The sequence below is a fragment of the Xiphias gladius genome, chromosome 2, assembly GCF_016859285.1.
Source record: "Xiphias gladius isolate SHS-SW01 ecotype Sanya breed wild chromosome 2, ASM1685928v1, whole genome shotgun sequence".
NCBI classification, from domain to species: domain Eukaryota; kingdom Metazoa; phylum Chordata; class Actinopteri; order Istiophoriformes; family Xiphiidae; genus Xiphias; species Xiphias gladius.
Window position 1 is genome coordinate 22044160 of NC_053401.1, and position 11117 is coordinate 22055276.

Consider the following 11117-nt stretch of genomic DNA (forward strand, 5'->3'; position numbering starts at 1 on the left):
ATGTGGGAGGCTTCTGTTTGAATTTACATGTAGTGAACGCTCTGTTTGTAGCTCCCTTTTACTGCACTACTTAGGTTTATTTGGAGCAGCTGTGCTCATCGCTATAATCAGCTCGTAAACCCGGGATGGAGATGCCTTTGCAGTTTGGTGAGATGGGAATTGTGTAGTTGATTTACTGAGAAATGTCAAACACCTTTGGTCATTATTGCATGTAATTCAATGAAAACACAAAAAATCAAGTGTATGTTTTATATTGTTTTTGTGTGTGTGTGTGTGTGTGTGTGTGTGTGTGTGTGTGTGTGTGTGTGTGTGCATATTTGCAGAGATATACACACCGATGAGCCACAACGTTAAAACCACTGACAGGTGAAGTGAGTAACATTGATTCTCTCGTTACAGTGGCACCTTTCCAGGGGTGGGATATATTAGGCAGCAGGTGAACAGTCAGTTCTTGAAGTTGATGTGTTGGAAGCAGGAAAAAAGGGCAGTTGTAAGGATCTGAGCAACTTTGACAACAGCCAAATGGTGATGGCTAGAAGACTGGGTCGGAGCAGCTCCAAAACAGCAAGACCGGTGGGGTGCTCACGGTATGAATGTGGCTATTCCTTACCAAAGGTGGTCCAAGGAAGACAACCGGTGAACTGGCGACAGGGTCATGGACGCCCAAGGCTCATTGATGCCTCCCTGGAGTGCACACACACACGCCAACCCTGTCTAGAAATTACGTTTATATACAATTAAACTGCGATAGCAAATACGTTTTATAGGAAATACAATATGTGGCTGGATTATGTTCAGAGGCAATATAGTTTTTGATTGAATGAAACACTACATTTATTAACAGCAGCAGAGTCTCCAGCAGGTGGCTGTGGTGGATGGTGGACATACAAAGAGCACGACTTTCACACCAAAAAACCTGGTTCACATCCAGATTAAATAAACAGGTTGTGTCTGAAGTCACTGTGAACTTTTTCTGTATTAAACCAGACCAGGATCTTTCCTGAACCTGAACTAAGTGCTGTGAGGGGCTAAACAGAACCATAAAACAGTTTAATAACGCTGTAACTGTTACAGCGTAACTGTTGTTTAACTTCAAATCATGTCCTTTTCATTCCACAGATATTCCAGGGTCCGTTCTCCAAACAGCCGGCCTTCCATCAGCCTTTTTTGGAGCTCTGTGTTTATGAATTAAGAAGTTTTCTCCTCACCGCAGGTCAGTGTTGGAATCAGTAAGCGGTGGCGTGCTCTGTGTGTATTCACTTTGTTTCGATGTACTGTAATGGGAATGTTGCTGTCTGGATGCTTCTGATGGTCTTTTTGTCGTTGCCAAAGGATGAGCCGCCTCGCAGCAAAGGGCTGACACCGTCCATGCAATATGCATGAAGATGACGGACAATGCAGGAGGAAGTGAACACGCGGAGTGCATTTTGAATACAAATGCTTAGGGAGAGTATTGGCTGGATGCGGAGCACTTAGCAGACCACCCAAGGCTAGTGGAAGTGTTTCCTGGTGTCCGGCTGATCGGGCTAAAGGATGTTTTCTATGATCCTGAGGCCCAGCCGGGCCAATAGAGTGGATGATATCTGCTGGATGAGTGTGAGCTCTTAAATGTAAGGAGGCCCTTTAATAAGCTAAAGGTGCTTTTACGTATATGTTGCATTTAACATCAGTAAATCATCAGTAGAATAATTTAGAGCCATTATAAAAGGACCCTAAGTGAAGTGTAGCCAATTTCAGATTAACAGTTGACAGTTGTTTGGCTGAAAACAGATTACATTTGAGAAGTGTGGCTTTTTTCAAAACAGAAAAAATGTTTTGTAGAAAAAACTGCTCAAAGAAAGGAAGTATTATTTTGGTTTTTGGTCATGAGTCCTTTATCTACAGTAGGTATCATGAGTCATTTAGTAATGCTGTATTGATGTTGAAAATGGCACACGTGACATCTGTTAAGGAGTTCCCCAATAATTGACACTGTTTCACAAAAATCGAAGCCAAAGAAATTCAAACTAACCCATAATTTGTTCTAATTAATGCAAATGAAAGCTGAGTTAACGTAGAACCAATGCTGTTCCATTCATATGTGGCGCTTCTCTGCCTGACCAAGTGACAAGGTTACGGTAAGGGAGTTGATTTCACCATGTCAACGCTCAGCCCAGCCTTTTTCTTTAATTTTTCCATCATTGATCATTGATGAATCCAAAACGCTTCCTCACATTACTTCTCGGGTGGTTTCATGTGGTGATAATTCAGCATGGCGGTTTCTCCATTTTGTGCCTATCTATAGTCTTCACTGTGATTTGAGTGTAATTTGTGTTTAAATTGTAATAGAATATGAAAATGTTTAAGCTTGAATTATTGTATTTGTTGAATACAGGGTTCATTTGTACATTGTTTCAGCCGTAGGTTTGGATTTGTTCCTTCCTTACAGACCGTATTCTTGGAGAACTGAGACCTTTGTTTTTTTTCTCCACCTAGCTGCAGATCGTCGGTAGCAGCTTGCTTGCTGCTGCCCTGTATGATCTAATTGGACATCAGGCCTCCAGGGTGAGTGTGAAGTGAGTGGCAGCCAGACAGGGAGACATGACCCAGAACTAAAAGGGACCGCTGATGAACATATTTGTGTGTCTGTGGGTGTGTTTATTAATGAAAGGTTACAGTGTCTAGATTTCTTTCCACTTACATGGTGCCTCAAATCTTCCGATGCTGCTTCTGATATTCTTGAGGGACTGTCTCATTCGTCACCCATACAACCGCCACCACCACCTCTGTGATCACCCTTTCGATTTACTGCTTTGTCTACTTGGGGGAATGTTTCTCGGCTCACCCCCCCCCAACAAATCAAGCAGCTCCCCGGCAGGTGCAGAGGTCAAACAATGCAGAGCTTCATGTTTTTTATGAGGGGGCTGGAGGGACACCGGGCGCACTGACACTGTGGCAGTGGCTGGGATGTGATAACGTCTGCTGAGCTGCCTCCGGGTGTTTGTCGTTGCAGAGCAGTACTAGTGAGATGAGAAATTTCACACGATGAGATAAGATGAACTTTATTGATCCCTGAAGGGAAACTGGGTCATTTCAGCAGCAAATGATGAAGGGGGGGGGCGGAGAGTACAGAGTCAAGAAGTAATGGTAGGTGGTAAAAGCAAATTTTACTCATTTCGACTGTGTCACTGTTCCAAACCGTGTTCACAAAGGATGGCAGAGGAGAGCTTTAGCATAAGCTACATTAACTAGCTACTTTGCTAACACTGTAAGTGCCATATTCCATTAGCAAACCTTGTCATCAGAAGACAGTGTGTCGACTTTCTGACTGAAAAGTCTGTTGCTTTCCAGAAGTAGTCAGGGCACCAGTTGTGTAGGAAGAGTAGTGCATTCAACCTGTTCACCCAGTGGTTCCGAAAACTTTGCTATCGTGGCCCCCTTTGGAAGCAATAAAAATGTTTACCCCGTCCCCTGACAACAGGTAGCAATGCTGGGGAACTGTCTTTGCCTCTCTTGTCCCTAACTCATTGGCTCCACTCACAGTGACTCATACTGACTAAAATGAAAGTGCTGAACAGCCGTCCAACTTGTGGAAAAGTCTCAAAACTCCACAAAAATAAGTAATCAGCCTGTAAATAGTATTTATTAAAAACAAGTCTAACATGTTTGTAGACATTGAAGCCTGTGAAAAGTTGGTTTCAAATCTTATGTTTTTCTCTGACATTAAATTTGAAGAAATTTAAAGTATTGTCAGTATAATTCAACACTCTTATACTCAGCTTATCTGCCTCATCAGGACAGTGTGGGCCTGGTTTGAACAAATTCGATTTACAGTGGCGCGGAAACAAGCGAACGATACCACAGCTGTCGTCAGATTTCGAGCACAGAAAAAACAAACACAGAAATCTCTCCTGTGAAATAACTGAAACTTGGGCAGCTTATTTTGTGTTTGTGTAGGACCCATCCCTAAAATTATATTTCCTGGGCCTTTCAATTGGACAGATAATGTCTCAGATACAATTGTTATTCGCTTAATGAACTGCCATGTTGTTAAGGCGTGTGTGGCTTATGACATCTTGTGATATGTGGTATTAAGGTTGCTGTGTTGCTTTGGAATAAATGTCAGTTTATTCAAGTTGGATGGTCAAAAAAAAAAAAAAAAACACCAGAGTTTGTTTTCAGAGCATCATACAATTCCTAAATCTTAATCTTTACTTGTATGTATTTATCAACAGTGCTGAGTACAGTAGGTCGTGTCCATACTTTTGCATTTGTGCATGTGCTCTTACCTATGATCTTTGTGCTCCTTTGTCTCATTAAGTGAGCCTGTCCTCGTGAGTTTACTCCTACACGGCGAGGTGAACATAATCCATCCCCGCTGATGCTGAAACGCTGCGCGAGTGCAGAGATTTGGCTTCACGGAGGGCTGCTGGCCGAAATGTCACATCCTTAGAGAAAAAGACAGGTTTTATTGAGGAGCTCTGCCTGTTGTTTCCCTTTCGTCCCTACTGCCTCCTGCACTCATGTCTTGTCACTCTGTGTGTGCCTGGTGGTGGTGGTGGTGGGAGGAGGAAGGGGAGAGGGGGGAGCAGTTCGGCCTGAATAGGAAACACACAGCTCCAGTATGCCCATGTTGGCAAACTGGGCAGAAAGTGTGGCCTTTGTCCCCTCTAATTCCCTTATCTTGTGGGCGCGGTGTTGGTGATGTGCCTCTCAGCATGGCTGGCAGCAGCAGCAGCAGCAGCAGCAGCAGTGATCTCTGCTTATCGGAGCTGTGAGTTAATAACTCAGCAGCCAGCTCCTTCTCAGCTCTGTCCACTATTGTCTTAATCCTCATGAGGACCAAACTATTTTGGGAACAGCAAGAGCACACAACGATGATTCACCAAGTCTTTTATGTGTTGTATCTTACCTCCTACAGGCATAAATATCATGTACACTGACTATAGAACTGGAGGTGGACAAAATAACTGAAACACCTTACAATACAACACAATATCCTTCAGAGTTTAGTAGTGTGTGTGTGAGCCTTTCGGGCAGTGACTCTCTAGCCTCTATGCACCTCTGTAAGTTGACAATTGATTTACAAAAAGGCTGATTGTCATTGTCACCAAAAAATCACCATTTTGATTTTTTGCCCCCGGGTTCCCACTGTGTTACTAATTACTGTTGGACTTAATATGATTATCTTTTGTGACGCACAGCCCTTGCCACTGGCATTGGTAGCGAACATTGCAGATTTAATATCATGTGGGAAAAGTCTGAGAGATCATGCCTGTATGTAGCAAACACAAAAGCTGCACTGGCAGCACTGACTAAACCCTGACTGAAAGACAGTAACTGGGATAAGAGTGGAAAGTGCTCTCTATGAAGAAGCTCCAGTGTGGTGTAGTGAGCTGGGAAGTCACCCTTCTCTGAGGAAAGGTACTGAAGCCCTGCCAGCTCGCTGGACACTGTTCTGCAGCTAACCCGGACCTCCGGTCTCTCTGGGAGGAGGGATGTGAACAGAAGAAAAAACTCTCTCCTGCAGAGATCACCAAGCATCTCAGGCTACATCTGCTGTCCAAAAATTCTCCTTGACAACCTACTTTTAAGACAAGGATTAAGAGCGGTTTATCAACTGTCTTAATTTAGTAAATCACTCCTGTCTCTGCTGATATTTAGGAGCACCCAAGAGGTGTCCTGACTGTTAGCAGTTTTCAGGAGATGGTGTTGAGGCAAAGGATCCAACTTGGATTGGGTTTCCATTACCTCATAAAGATAATGTGCAGATAATACTCAATGAGAGCAACATCTCCCCCAGGCTGGATGTCATGGTCTGCACGATTGTTAGGAAAGATATCTTAACTTAATTCCAAAGGACACAATCTAATACAGGATCCTGTCGTCTTCCTCATTATTTATCTATATATTTTTTATTTCAAATAATTGTTGGATCTGTACGTTTTCTGTCTCTGACGTTAAAGAAAATCAATCCGCACATGTAGGGTTCCTGCTGTAAGTAAACAAGGGGTATATTTGAAAGGTGAATAGGACACTAGAAGAGAAGATGACACGTTTTGCTTGGATGGGGGTTTCGTAGTTTTTTTCATATATGATCTTAGTAACCAGTTATCTCAGGTATATGCATTTACACATGAAACCTAGAAAGATGGCGTTGTTTTCTGGATTTAAAATGTTGTATTTTAGAAAATTTCCAACTGCAGCTGGGACATCATCATACTTTCTAATACTTTTGTCACGCTCTGTCAGAGCTCTGTCCATGCTGAGGGTAAGTGCAGAAGGTTTCATAAATTAGTCTCAAGTCCTTCTCTGAGGGCGGGGTGTTTTAGTTCGAGGTCAACTTTCAACGAGAGCGAATCTGAGAGGTTTGCTAAAAACAGGCCCTGGAGATGAGTAGAGCATCAAAACCACAACATTGTGATGAGTCTTTTAGTTTTTTTCCTTGCTTGAAGTAGGACAAATTTTTATGAAAGAAAACAGAAATCTGTGAGAAAATGGGCTGAGAGAGGCAAATATGGGAGACAGAAAGACCGACATGAAGTCATCCTACTTAATGTGAAAGTGAAGTCACTTTACCCACATGGAAGGCTATGAGGTACAGTAGATGCGTGCCTGTGTGTGTCTGCGTGTGTGTGTGTGTGTGTTTTCCTGTGTGCGTGTGTGTGTGTGTGTGTGTGTCATCCAGCTTCTCCAGTCACGCATGAACACTGCTCTCCTGCAGATGCAGTGCACCAACTGAGCCCACACCTCAGCCTCCCTCCTCCTCCACCACCACTGAAACACAGCGGTGTCTGATGACAGATCAGCCCAGTTTCTCTCCTGCATCACTAACTTTGTCTTTTGTATTCTTTCACCAGCTGCAGCATTTTCACAGTTACTGAAAAATTCATATATAGATCCGGATATTTGCCTTTTTATTGAGCATCCGATGTCAGCCAGTTTGTTTTTTGTTTTTTTTATCTGCATTTTTTACTTGGTTTACTGTTCAATGGATTTTTGTCAAATTCATTAATTGTTACATTATTCATCTTTAAGTAGAGTGTTTTAAAATGTACAAACTGGATTGCTGTGGCTGGACAGACTCTCCTCAGTTTACTATTGATTCAGTGTTGATTGGCTTCCTCAGTTTGCCAGCGATCTGTTCAGAACAGAGCCAATGCAATTCAAGTGTCTCATTTCGCTTTATGTTTGCGTTTAACGCATCAGAGTTGAGCATTTACTCAGTAGCGTCACACTTGGCAGTGGTTGATTCAATTACACAAAACAAAGAACAACAAGTCCACCATCTTGTCTGCGAACCCCTCGCTGAAGAGGGCAGAATGTGCAAAAGGTTTAGTTGGACAGTCTCAGACCCATCTGAGGGTCTGGGTTTTGATGACACATTGTATTTTTCAGTGATAATCTAATTCTGTTTCAGAGATACTATTCCCCAGACAAAAGCAGAAGCTGTGGAAAAGCGCTGATGACTAGTACATTGTTTGGCACAAAATCGATCAAAATTTAAGATAATGAGAATGACAGTCTGTCTGCCCTTACCATAGTCATCATCATCACCATGATTATAATGCTGAAAATCTGTAGCTACTTCTATGTCTGTCCTCTGATTAGGCCAGGATCTTAAGGCTGAAATGTACTGCAATAAAATGGAAAATGGTGGGGATATTGGTTGTAGTATTCTAGCATCATTTTTGTTGCAACTTACAAACATGCCAGCGTGCTAGCAGCATGGCTCCATAGATGGCAGTGCTGGTCTCTTTGTTGGTCAGTCCACCACTTTGGTCCAGATTGCAATATCCCAACAACTGTTGGATGGATTGCTATGAGATCTGGTACCGGCATTCATGGTCTTCAGAGGATAATTCTTACTGACTTTGGTGATCCCCTGAATTTTCTTTTTAATGCAACCAGGAGGTTTTCTATTATACTATGAAATATCTCAACATCTACTGGATGGAGTGGCAAAAAAATGCGTTCAAAAATTTAGTTTATAACATTCTCATCAACCTCATCTATATTTTGTGGCTGTAATTTCATGGTGAATACATGGTGAAAATGGTAAAAGGAAGAACAGAAGAAAACAGAAAAAATTTCAATCAAACCAAAATGCATCACCTATGGCCAGGTGAGGATGTTGACTCCGCTTATTGCTTATTGCATAGTTGTGTCTGGGGCAGGAGTGAGAAAGTAAACTCAGGAAAACGTTCCTGAAGAAGATCCCATCTAATTTCAAGAAAGCACAGCAAAATACAGAGCAAAAATACAAACAAACTCAAACTTGCAGAATTTGTTTGTGACTGGACTGAGACCACTTCCTGAAGAGAGTTTCAGCGTAGTGGTTTGTTTTGCTCTGCAACCGCATGCTGTTGCTGTGTTCAGATCTATCCAAATGAATCGTAACAAGGACAAAGATGGACCAACGCAGGGTTGGAAATGCCCTTAGAGCTGATTCCAGCTCGTTTCGCGTTGCATCTTCTGCCTCCAGGACTTGGAAGTCACTGTTTTTCCAGCATGCATTTTACATTGTTTTTGGAGTTAAGGTTGGCCAAGATAGCCTGCGAGAGTCTGACTACAGGCTGGTGTTAGATTCAATGGATTGTGGTAGACATACTCCATTAGCAAGCTTTTAGTGCCTGAAAACGTATAAGCTTTTCCTTTTCTGTTCACATAAATTATGAAAACCAACTTTGAACACCTTTTCCGTGCAGCAGGATTATTCTAAAAAAAAAAAAACCCTGAAGTTGGTGGCTGTTAATCAGCCTGAGTTGGCTTTCTAAGTATGAATGCTATGAGGGGAAAGGCAGTGAAACAGCCACAGGCTGGAACCACCTTCTCCTTCTGTCTAGGAAAGCCTGAACGGTCATTTCACTGTAGATAACACAATATGTCGCTGTGCTCCTCAGTTTCCTTGCTGCAGGCTTTTTCCAGCACAGCTGGTTGCTAAGATGTTTCCTCTCCAGCTTGTTTGAATGTTGGCTGGACAACTCTGACCCTGCAGCCTTCCTTCCTGTCCTCCTCCCATCGTCCTCTGGGTGGTCAGTCTGGACGGAGGAGATGAGAGTTGTCTCATTAGCGCCTCAGCTGGATCTCTTCCAGGAAGAAGCCGGTTTGGTTTATCTGGACGCAAGCTGGAAACAGTCAGCTGTCACCTCTGCGACTGCATCTGGCTCTCTCTGGCTCCCTGCTCTAAGACCCTCTTTATAGTCTTATCCCCCTTTCACTTTGCATCCTCTGGCATGTATATGTCCCTTGACGTATTTTCCTTGTTTACCTGAGGTATTGAGCTTTAAGAACGTAGACTGAGCAATCCGGATTTTTTTAAATACAGAAATGCCGTATTTCACAGTCACATTGTATCACACATTCGGACTGGGAGCTGCCCAGTACAGACCAGTTGGAGTGTCACTACCTTAAACCAACAACCCTCTGATTACAAGGCCACTGCCACCCTTCAAGGGTCTGTCCGATTCACTCGCCTCTCTCTGATTCTGTTTTCTACCTCTGAACATCTGTTCAGTGTTACCTTTGACATCTGTTGTTTTTGGTTTTACCCTTTCTTTTTTTCCTTCTTGTCTGCCCTGTTTTTCTCCGGGCTGTTCCTCGTGGTCTCTGTCTCCCTCTCTCTCTGTCAGTTTCTATAACGCTCTCATCTCTCCCCTACCTTTTTTGCCTCTAAAACCTTCTTTTTAATTGGTTTTGTTTTTCTTTTGGCCTGTCTGGTTTTCTCCGTTCCTCCTTCTGTCTGTCTGGGTTTTCATCTCTGCCCCAGTCTCTCCCTCTCTGTACAAGGCTGCCAGACAGAGTCAGATATCTCCTTTTAAACCATGTTATCCCTCTGTACTCATGTGCTGGCCATTTACCAGGACACTACAAGGGAGGATGCTTCCCCTCTCCTTGATCCTGGACTGTAGCGCATCATTAAAGCATTAGAACCGAGGACGAGGAGCTTTACAGAGATTATGACAGTTAGTAAAGTTGTATAAATAGTGAGTTATAGTTATTGTTCTATACATTTTTTATAGCACTCACTAATTCACAAACTAATTATGACATTAAAGTGGCTTCATATGAATGAATAAACTTCCTATTTTTGACAATTGTCAATCACAGTAAGTCACAAGTGAATTTAACTAATTTCCTAAAGGTTACCAAGTTAACTTAGCAAACTAAGACTGTATTTGTGTATAACCTTTTTACATTATTCTTGACATTAATCATAAAAACAAAAAGTGGCTTTATATGAATCAATTAACAGCTGGTAAGTCACTCCTGACAGTAGTTTGATATGTGACTGACAATCCCCAAAGATTTTGTTGGCAGCTCTGCACTTCAGCTGCTTTAGCTAACGTTAGCTTTTACAGGCAGAGGATGAGATGCCATGATTTCCGAAGGCCTTGATTTGAACATTTCAGATAATCTTGAACAAAGATATAATGAGCTAAGAAATCAAACTGGGAGATCCGGACTGATCTTCACTGTTAACCAGCTATCTGTCATCTAGCTCGACATCTAGCAAGCCAGCGGCTACCTGTCTGAAGGTTACATGATGCAACCAGCTAATGTATGATTTTTTTCATTAAAAAACATCTTTTGGAACAGCAAAGAGATGCAACTAACTCCCCCCTCTTTTCAAATATCAAAATGATACAGAGTGGAGTTATTTTGAGAGGGAACTATCTTTGGCCGAGCATAAATTTTCAGAGGAGCATACTAACCAGACAACAGCAGGGAGCTTCATTTTGCAGTTTCATAGCTCAAGGAATTCAAGTTAACTAGCTGTAGCTCGCTGGCAATCGTTGTCATATGTGGAAGTTAATGTTCACTGAGAAAATTTTCAAGAAACTTGTTAACATGGCTTGTAAAGCCTTTGTTGCAACTGTAAGACAAGTTCTAGCTTTCAATGACATCTTATGGTCCTCTTCGGCAAGTTTAGCTGGCTCAGGTGTCAGGTGAACCAAGTGCAGACCTTTGGTCACAATTAAACAGGTTGTTGCATTTTCTGGAGGAAATGGCTGCAGCCCCGGTCTTGATTCAAGGAGAGTCTTGCGTGTTCTCGGAGTTCTGGTCTATTTTAACCGATGTTTTAGTGACCTGAATAGAGGCTTGTTACTGGAAGGCCTGTTGCTGGACAAAGCTTA

General features: G+C 42.5%; 1 long non-coding RNA gene across 1 annotated transcript in view; it reads left to right on the forward strand.

Moving 5' to 3' along the window:
• Window positions 1-2321, forward strand: part of LOC120798657 — a 44312-nt gene extending 41991 nt beyond the window's left edge. Inside the window, exons 2-3 of the long non-coding RNA XR_005708734.1 lie at window positions 1120-1213; window positions 1333-2321. This is a non-coding gene — a long non-coding RNA (uncharacterized LOC120798657). The remainder of the gene's footprint in view (window positions 1-1119; window positions 1214-1332) is intronic.
• Window positions 2322-11117: the final 8796 nt, after the last annotated feature.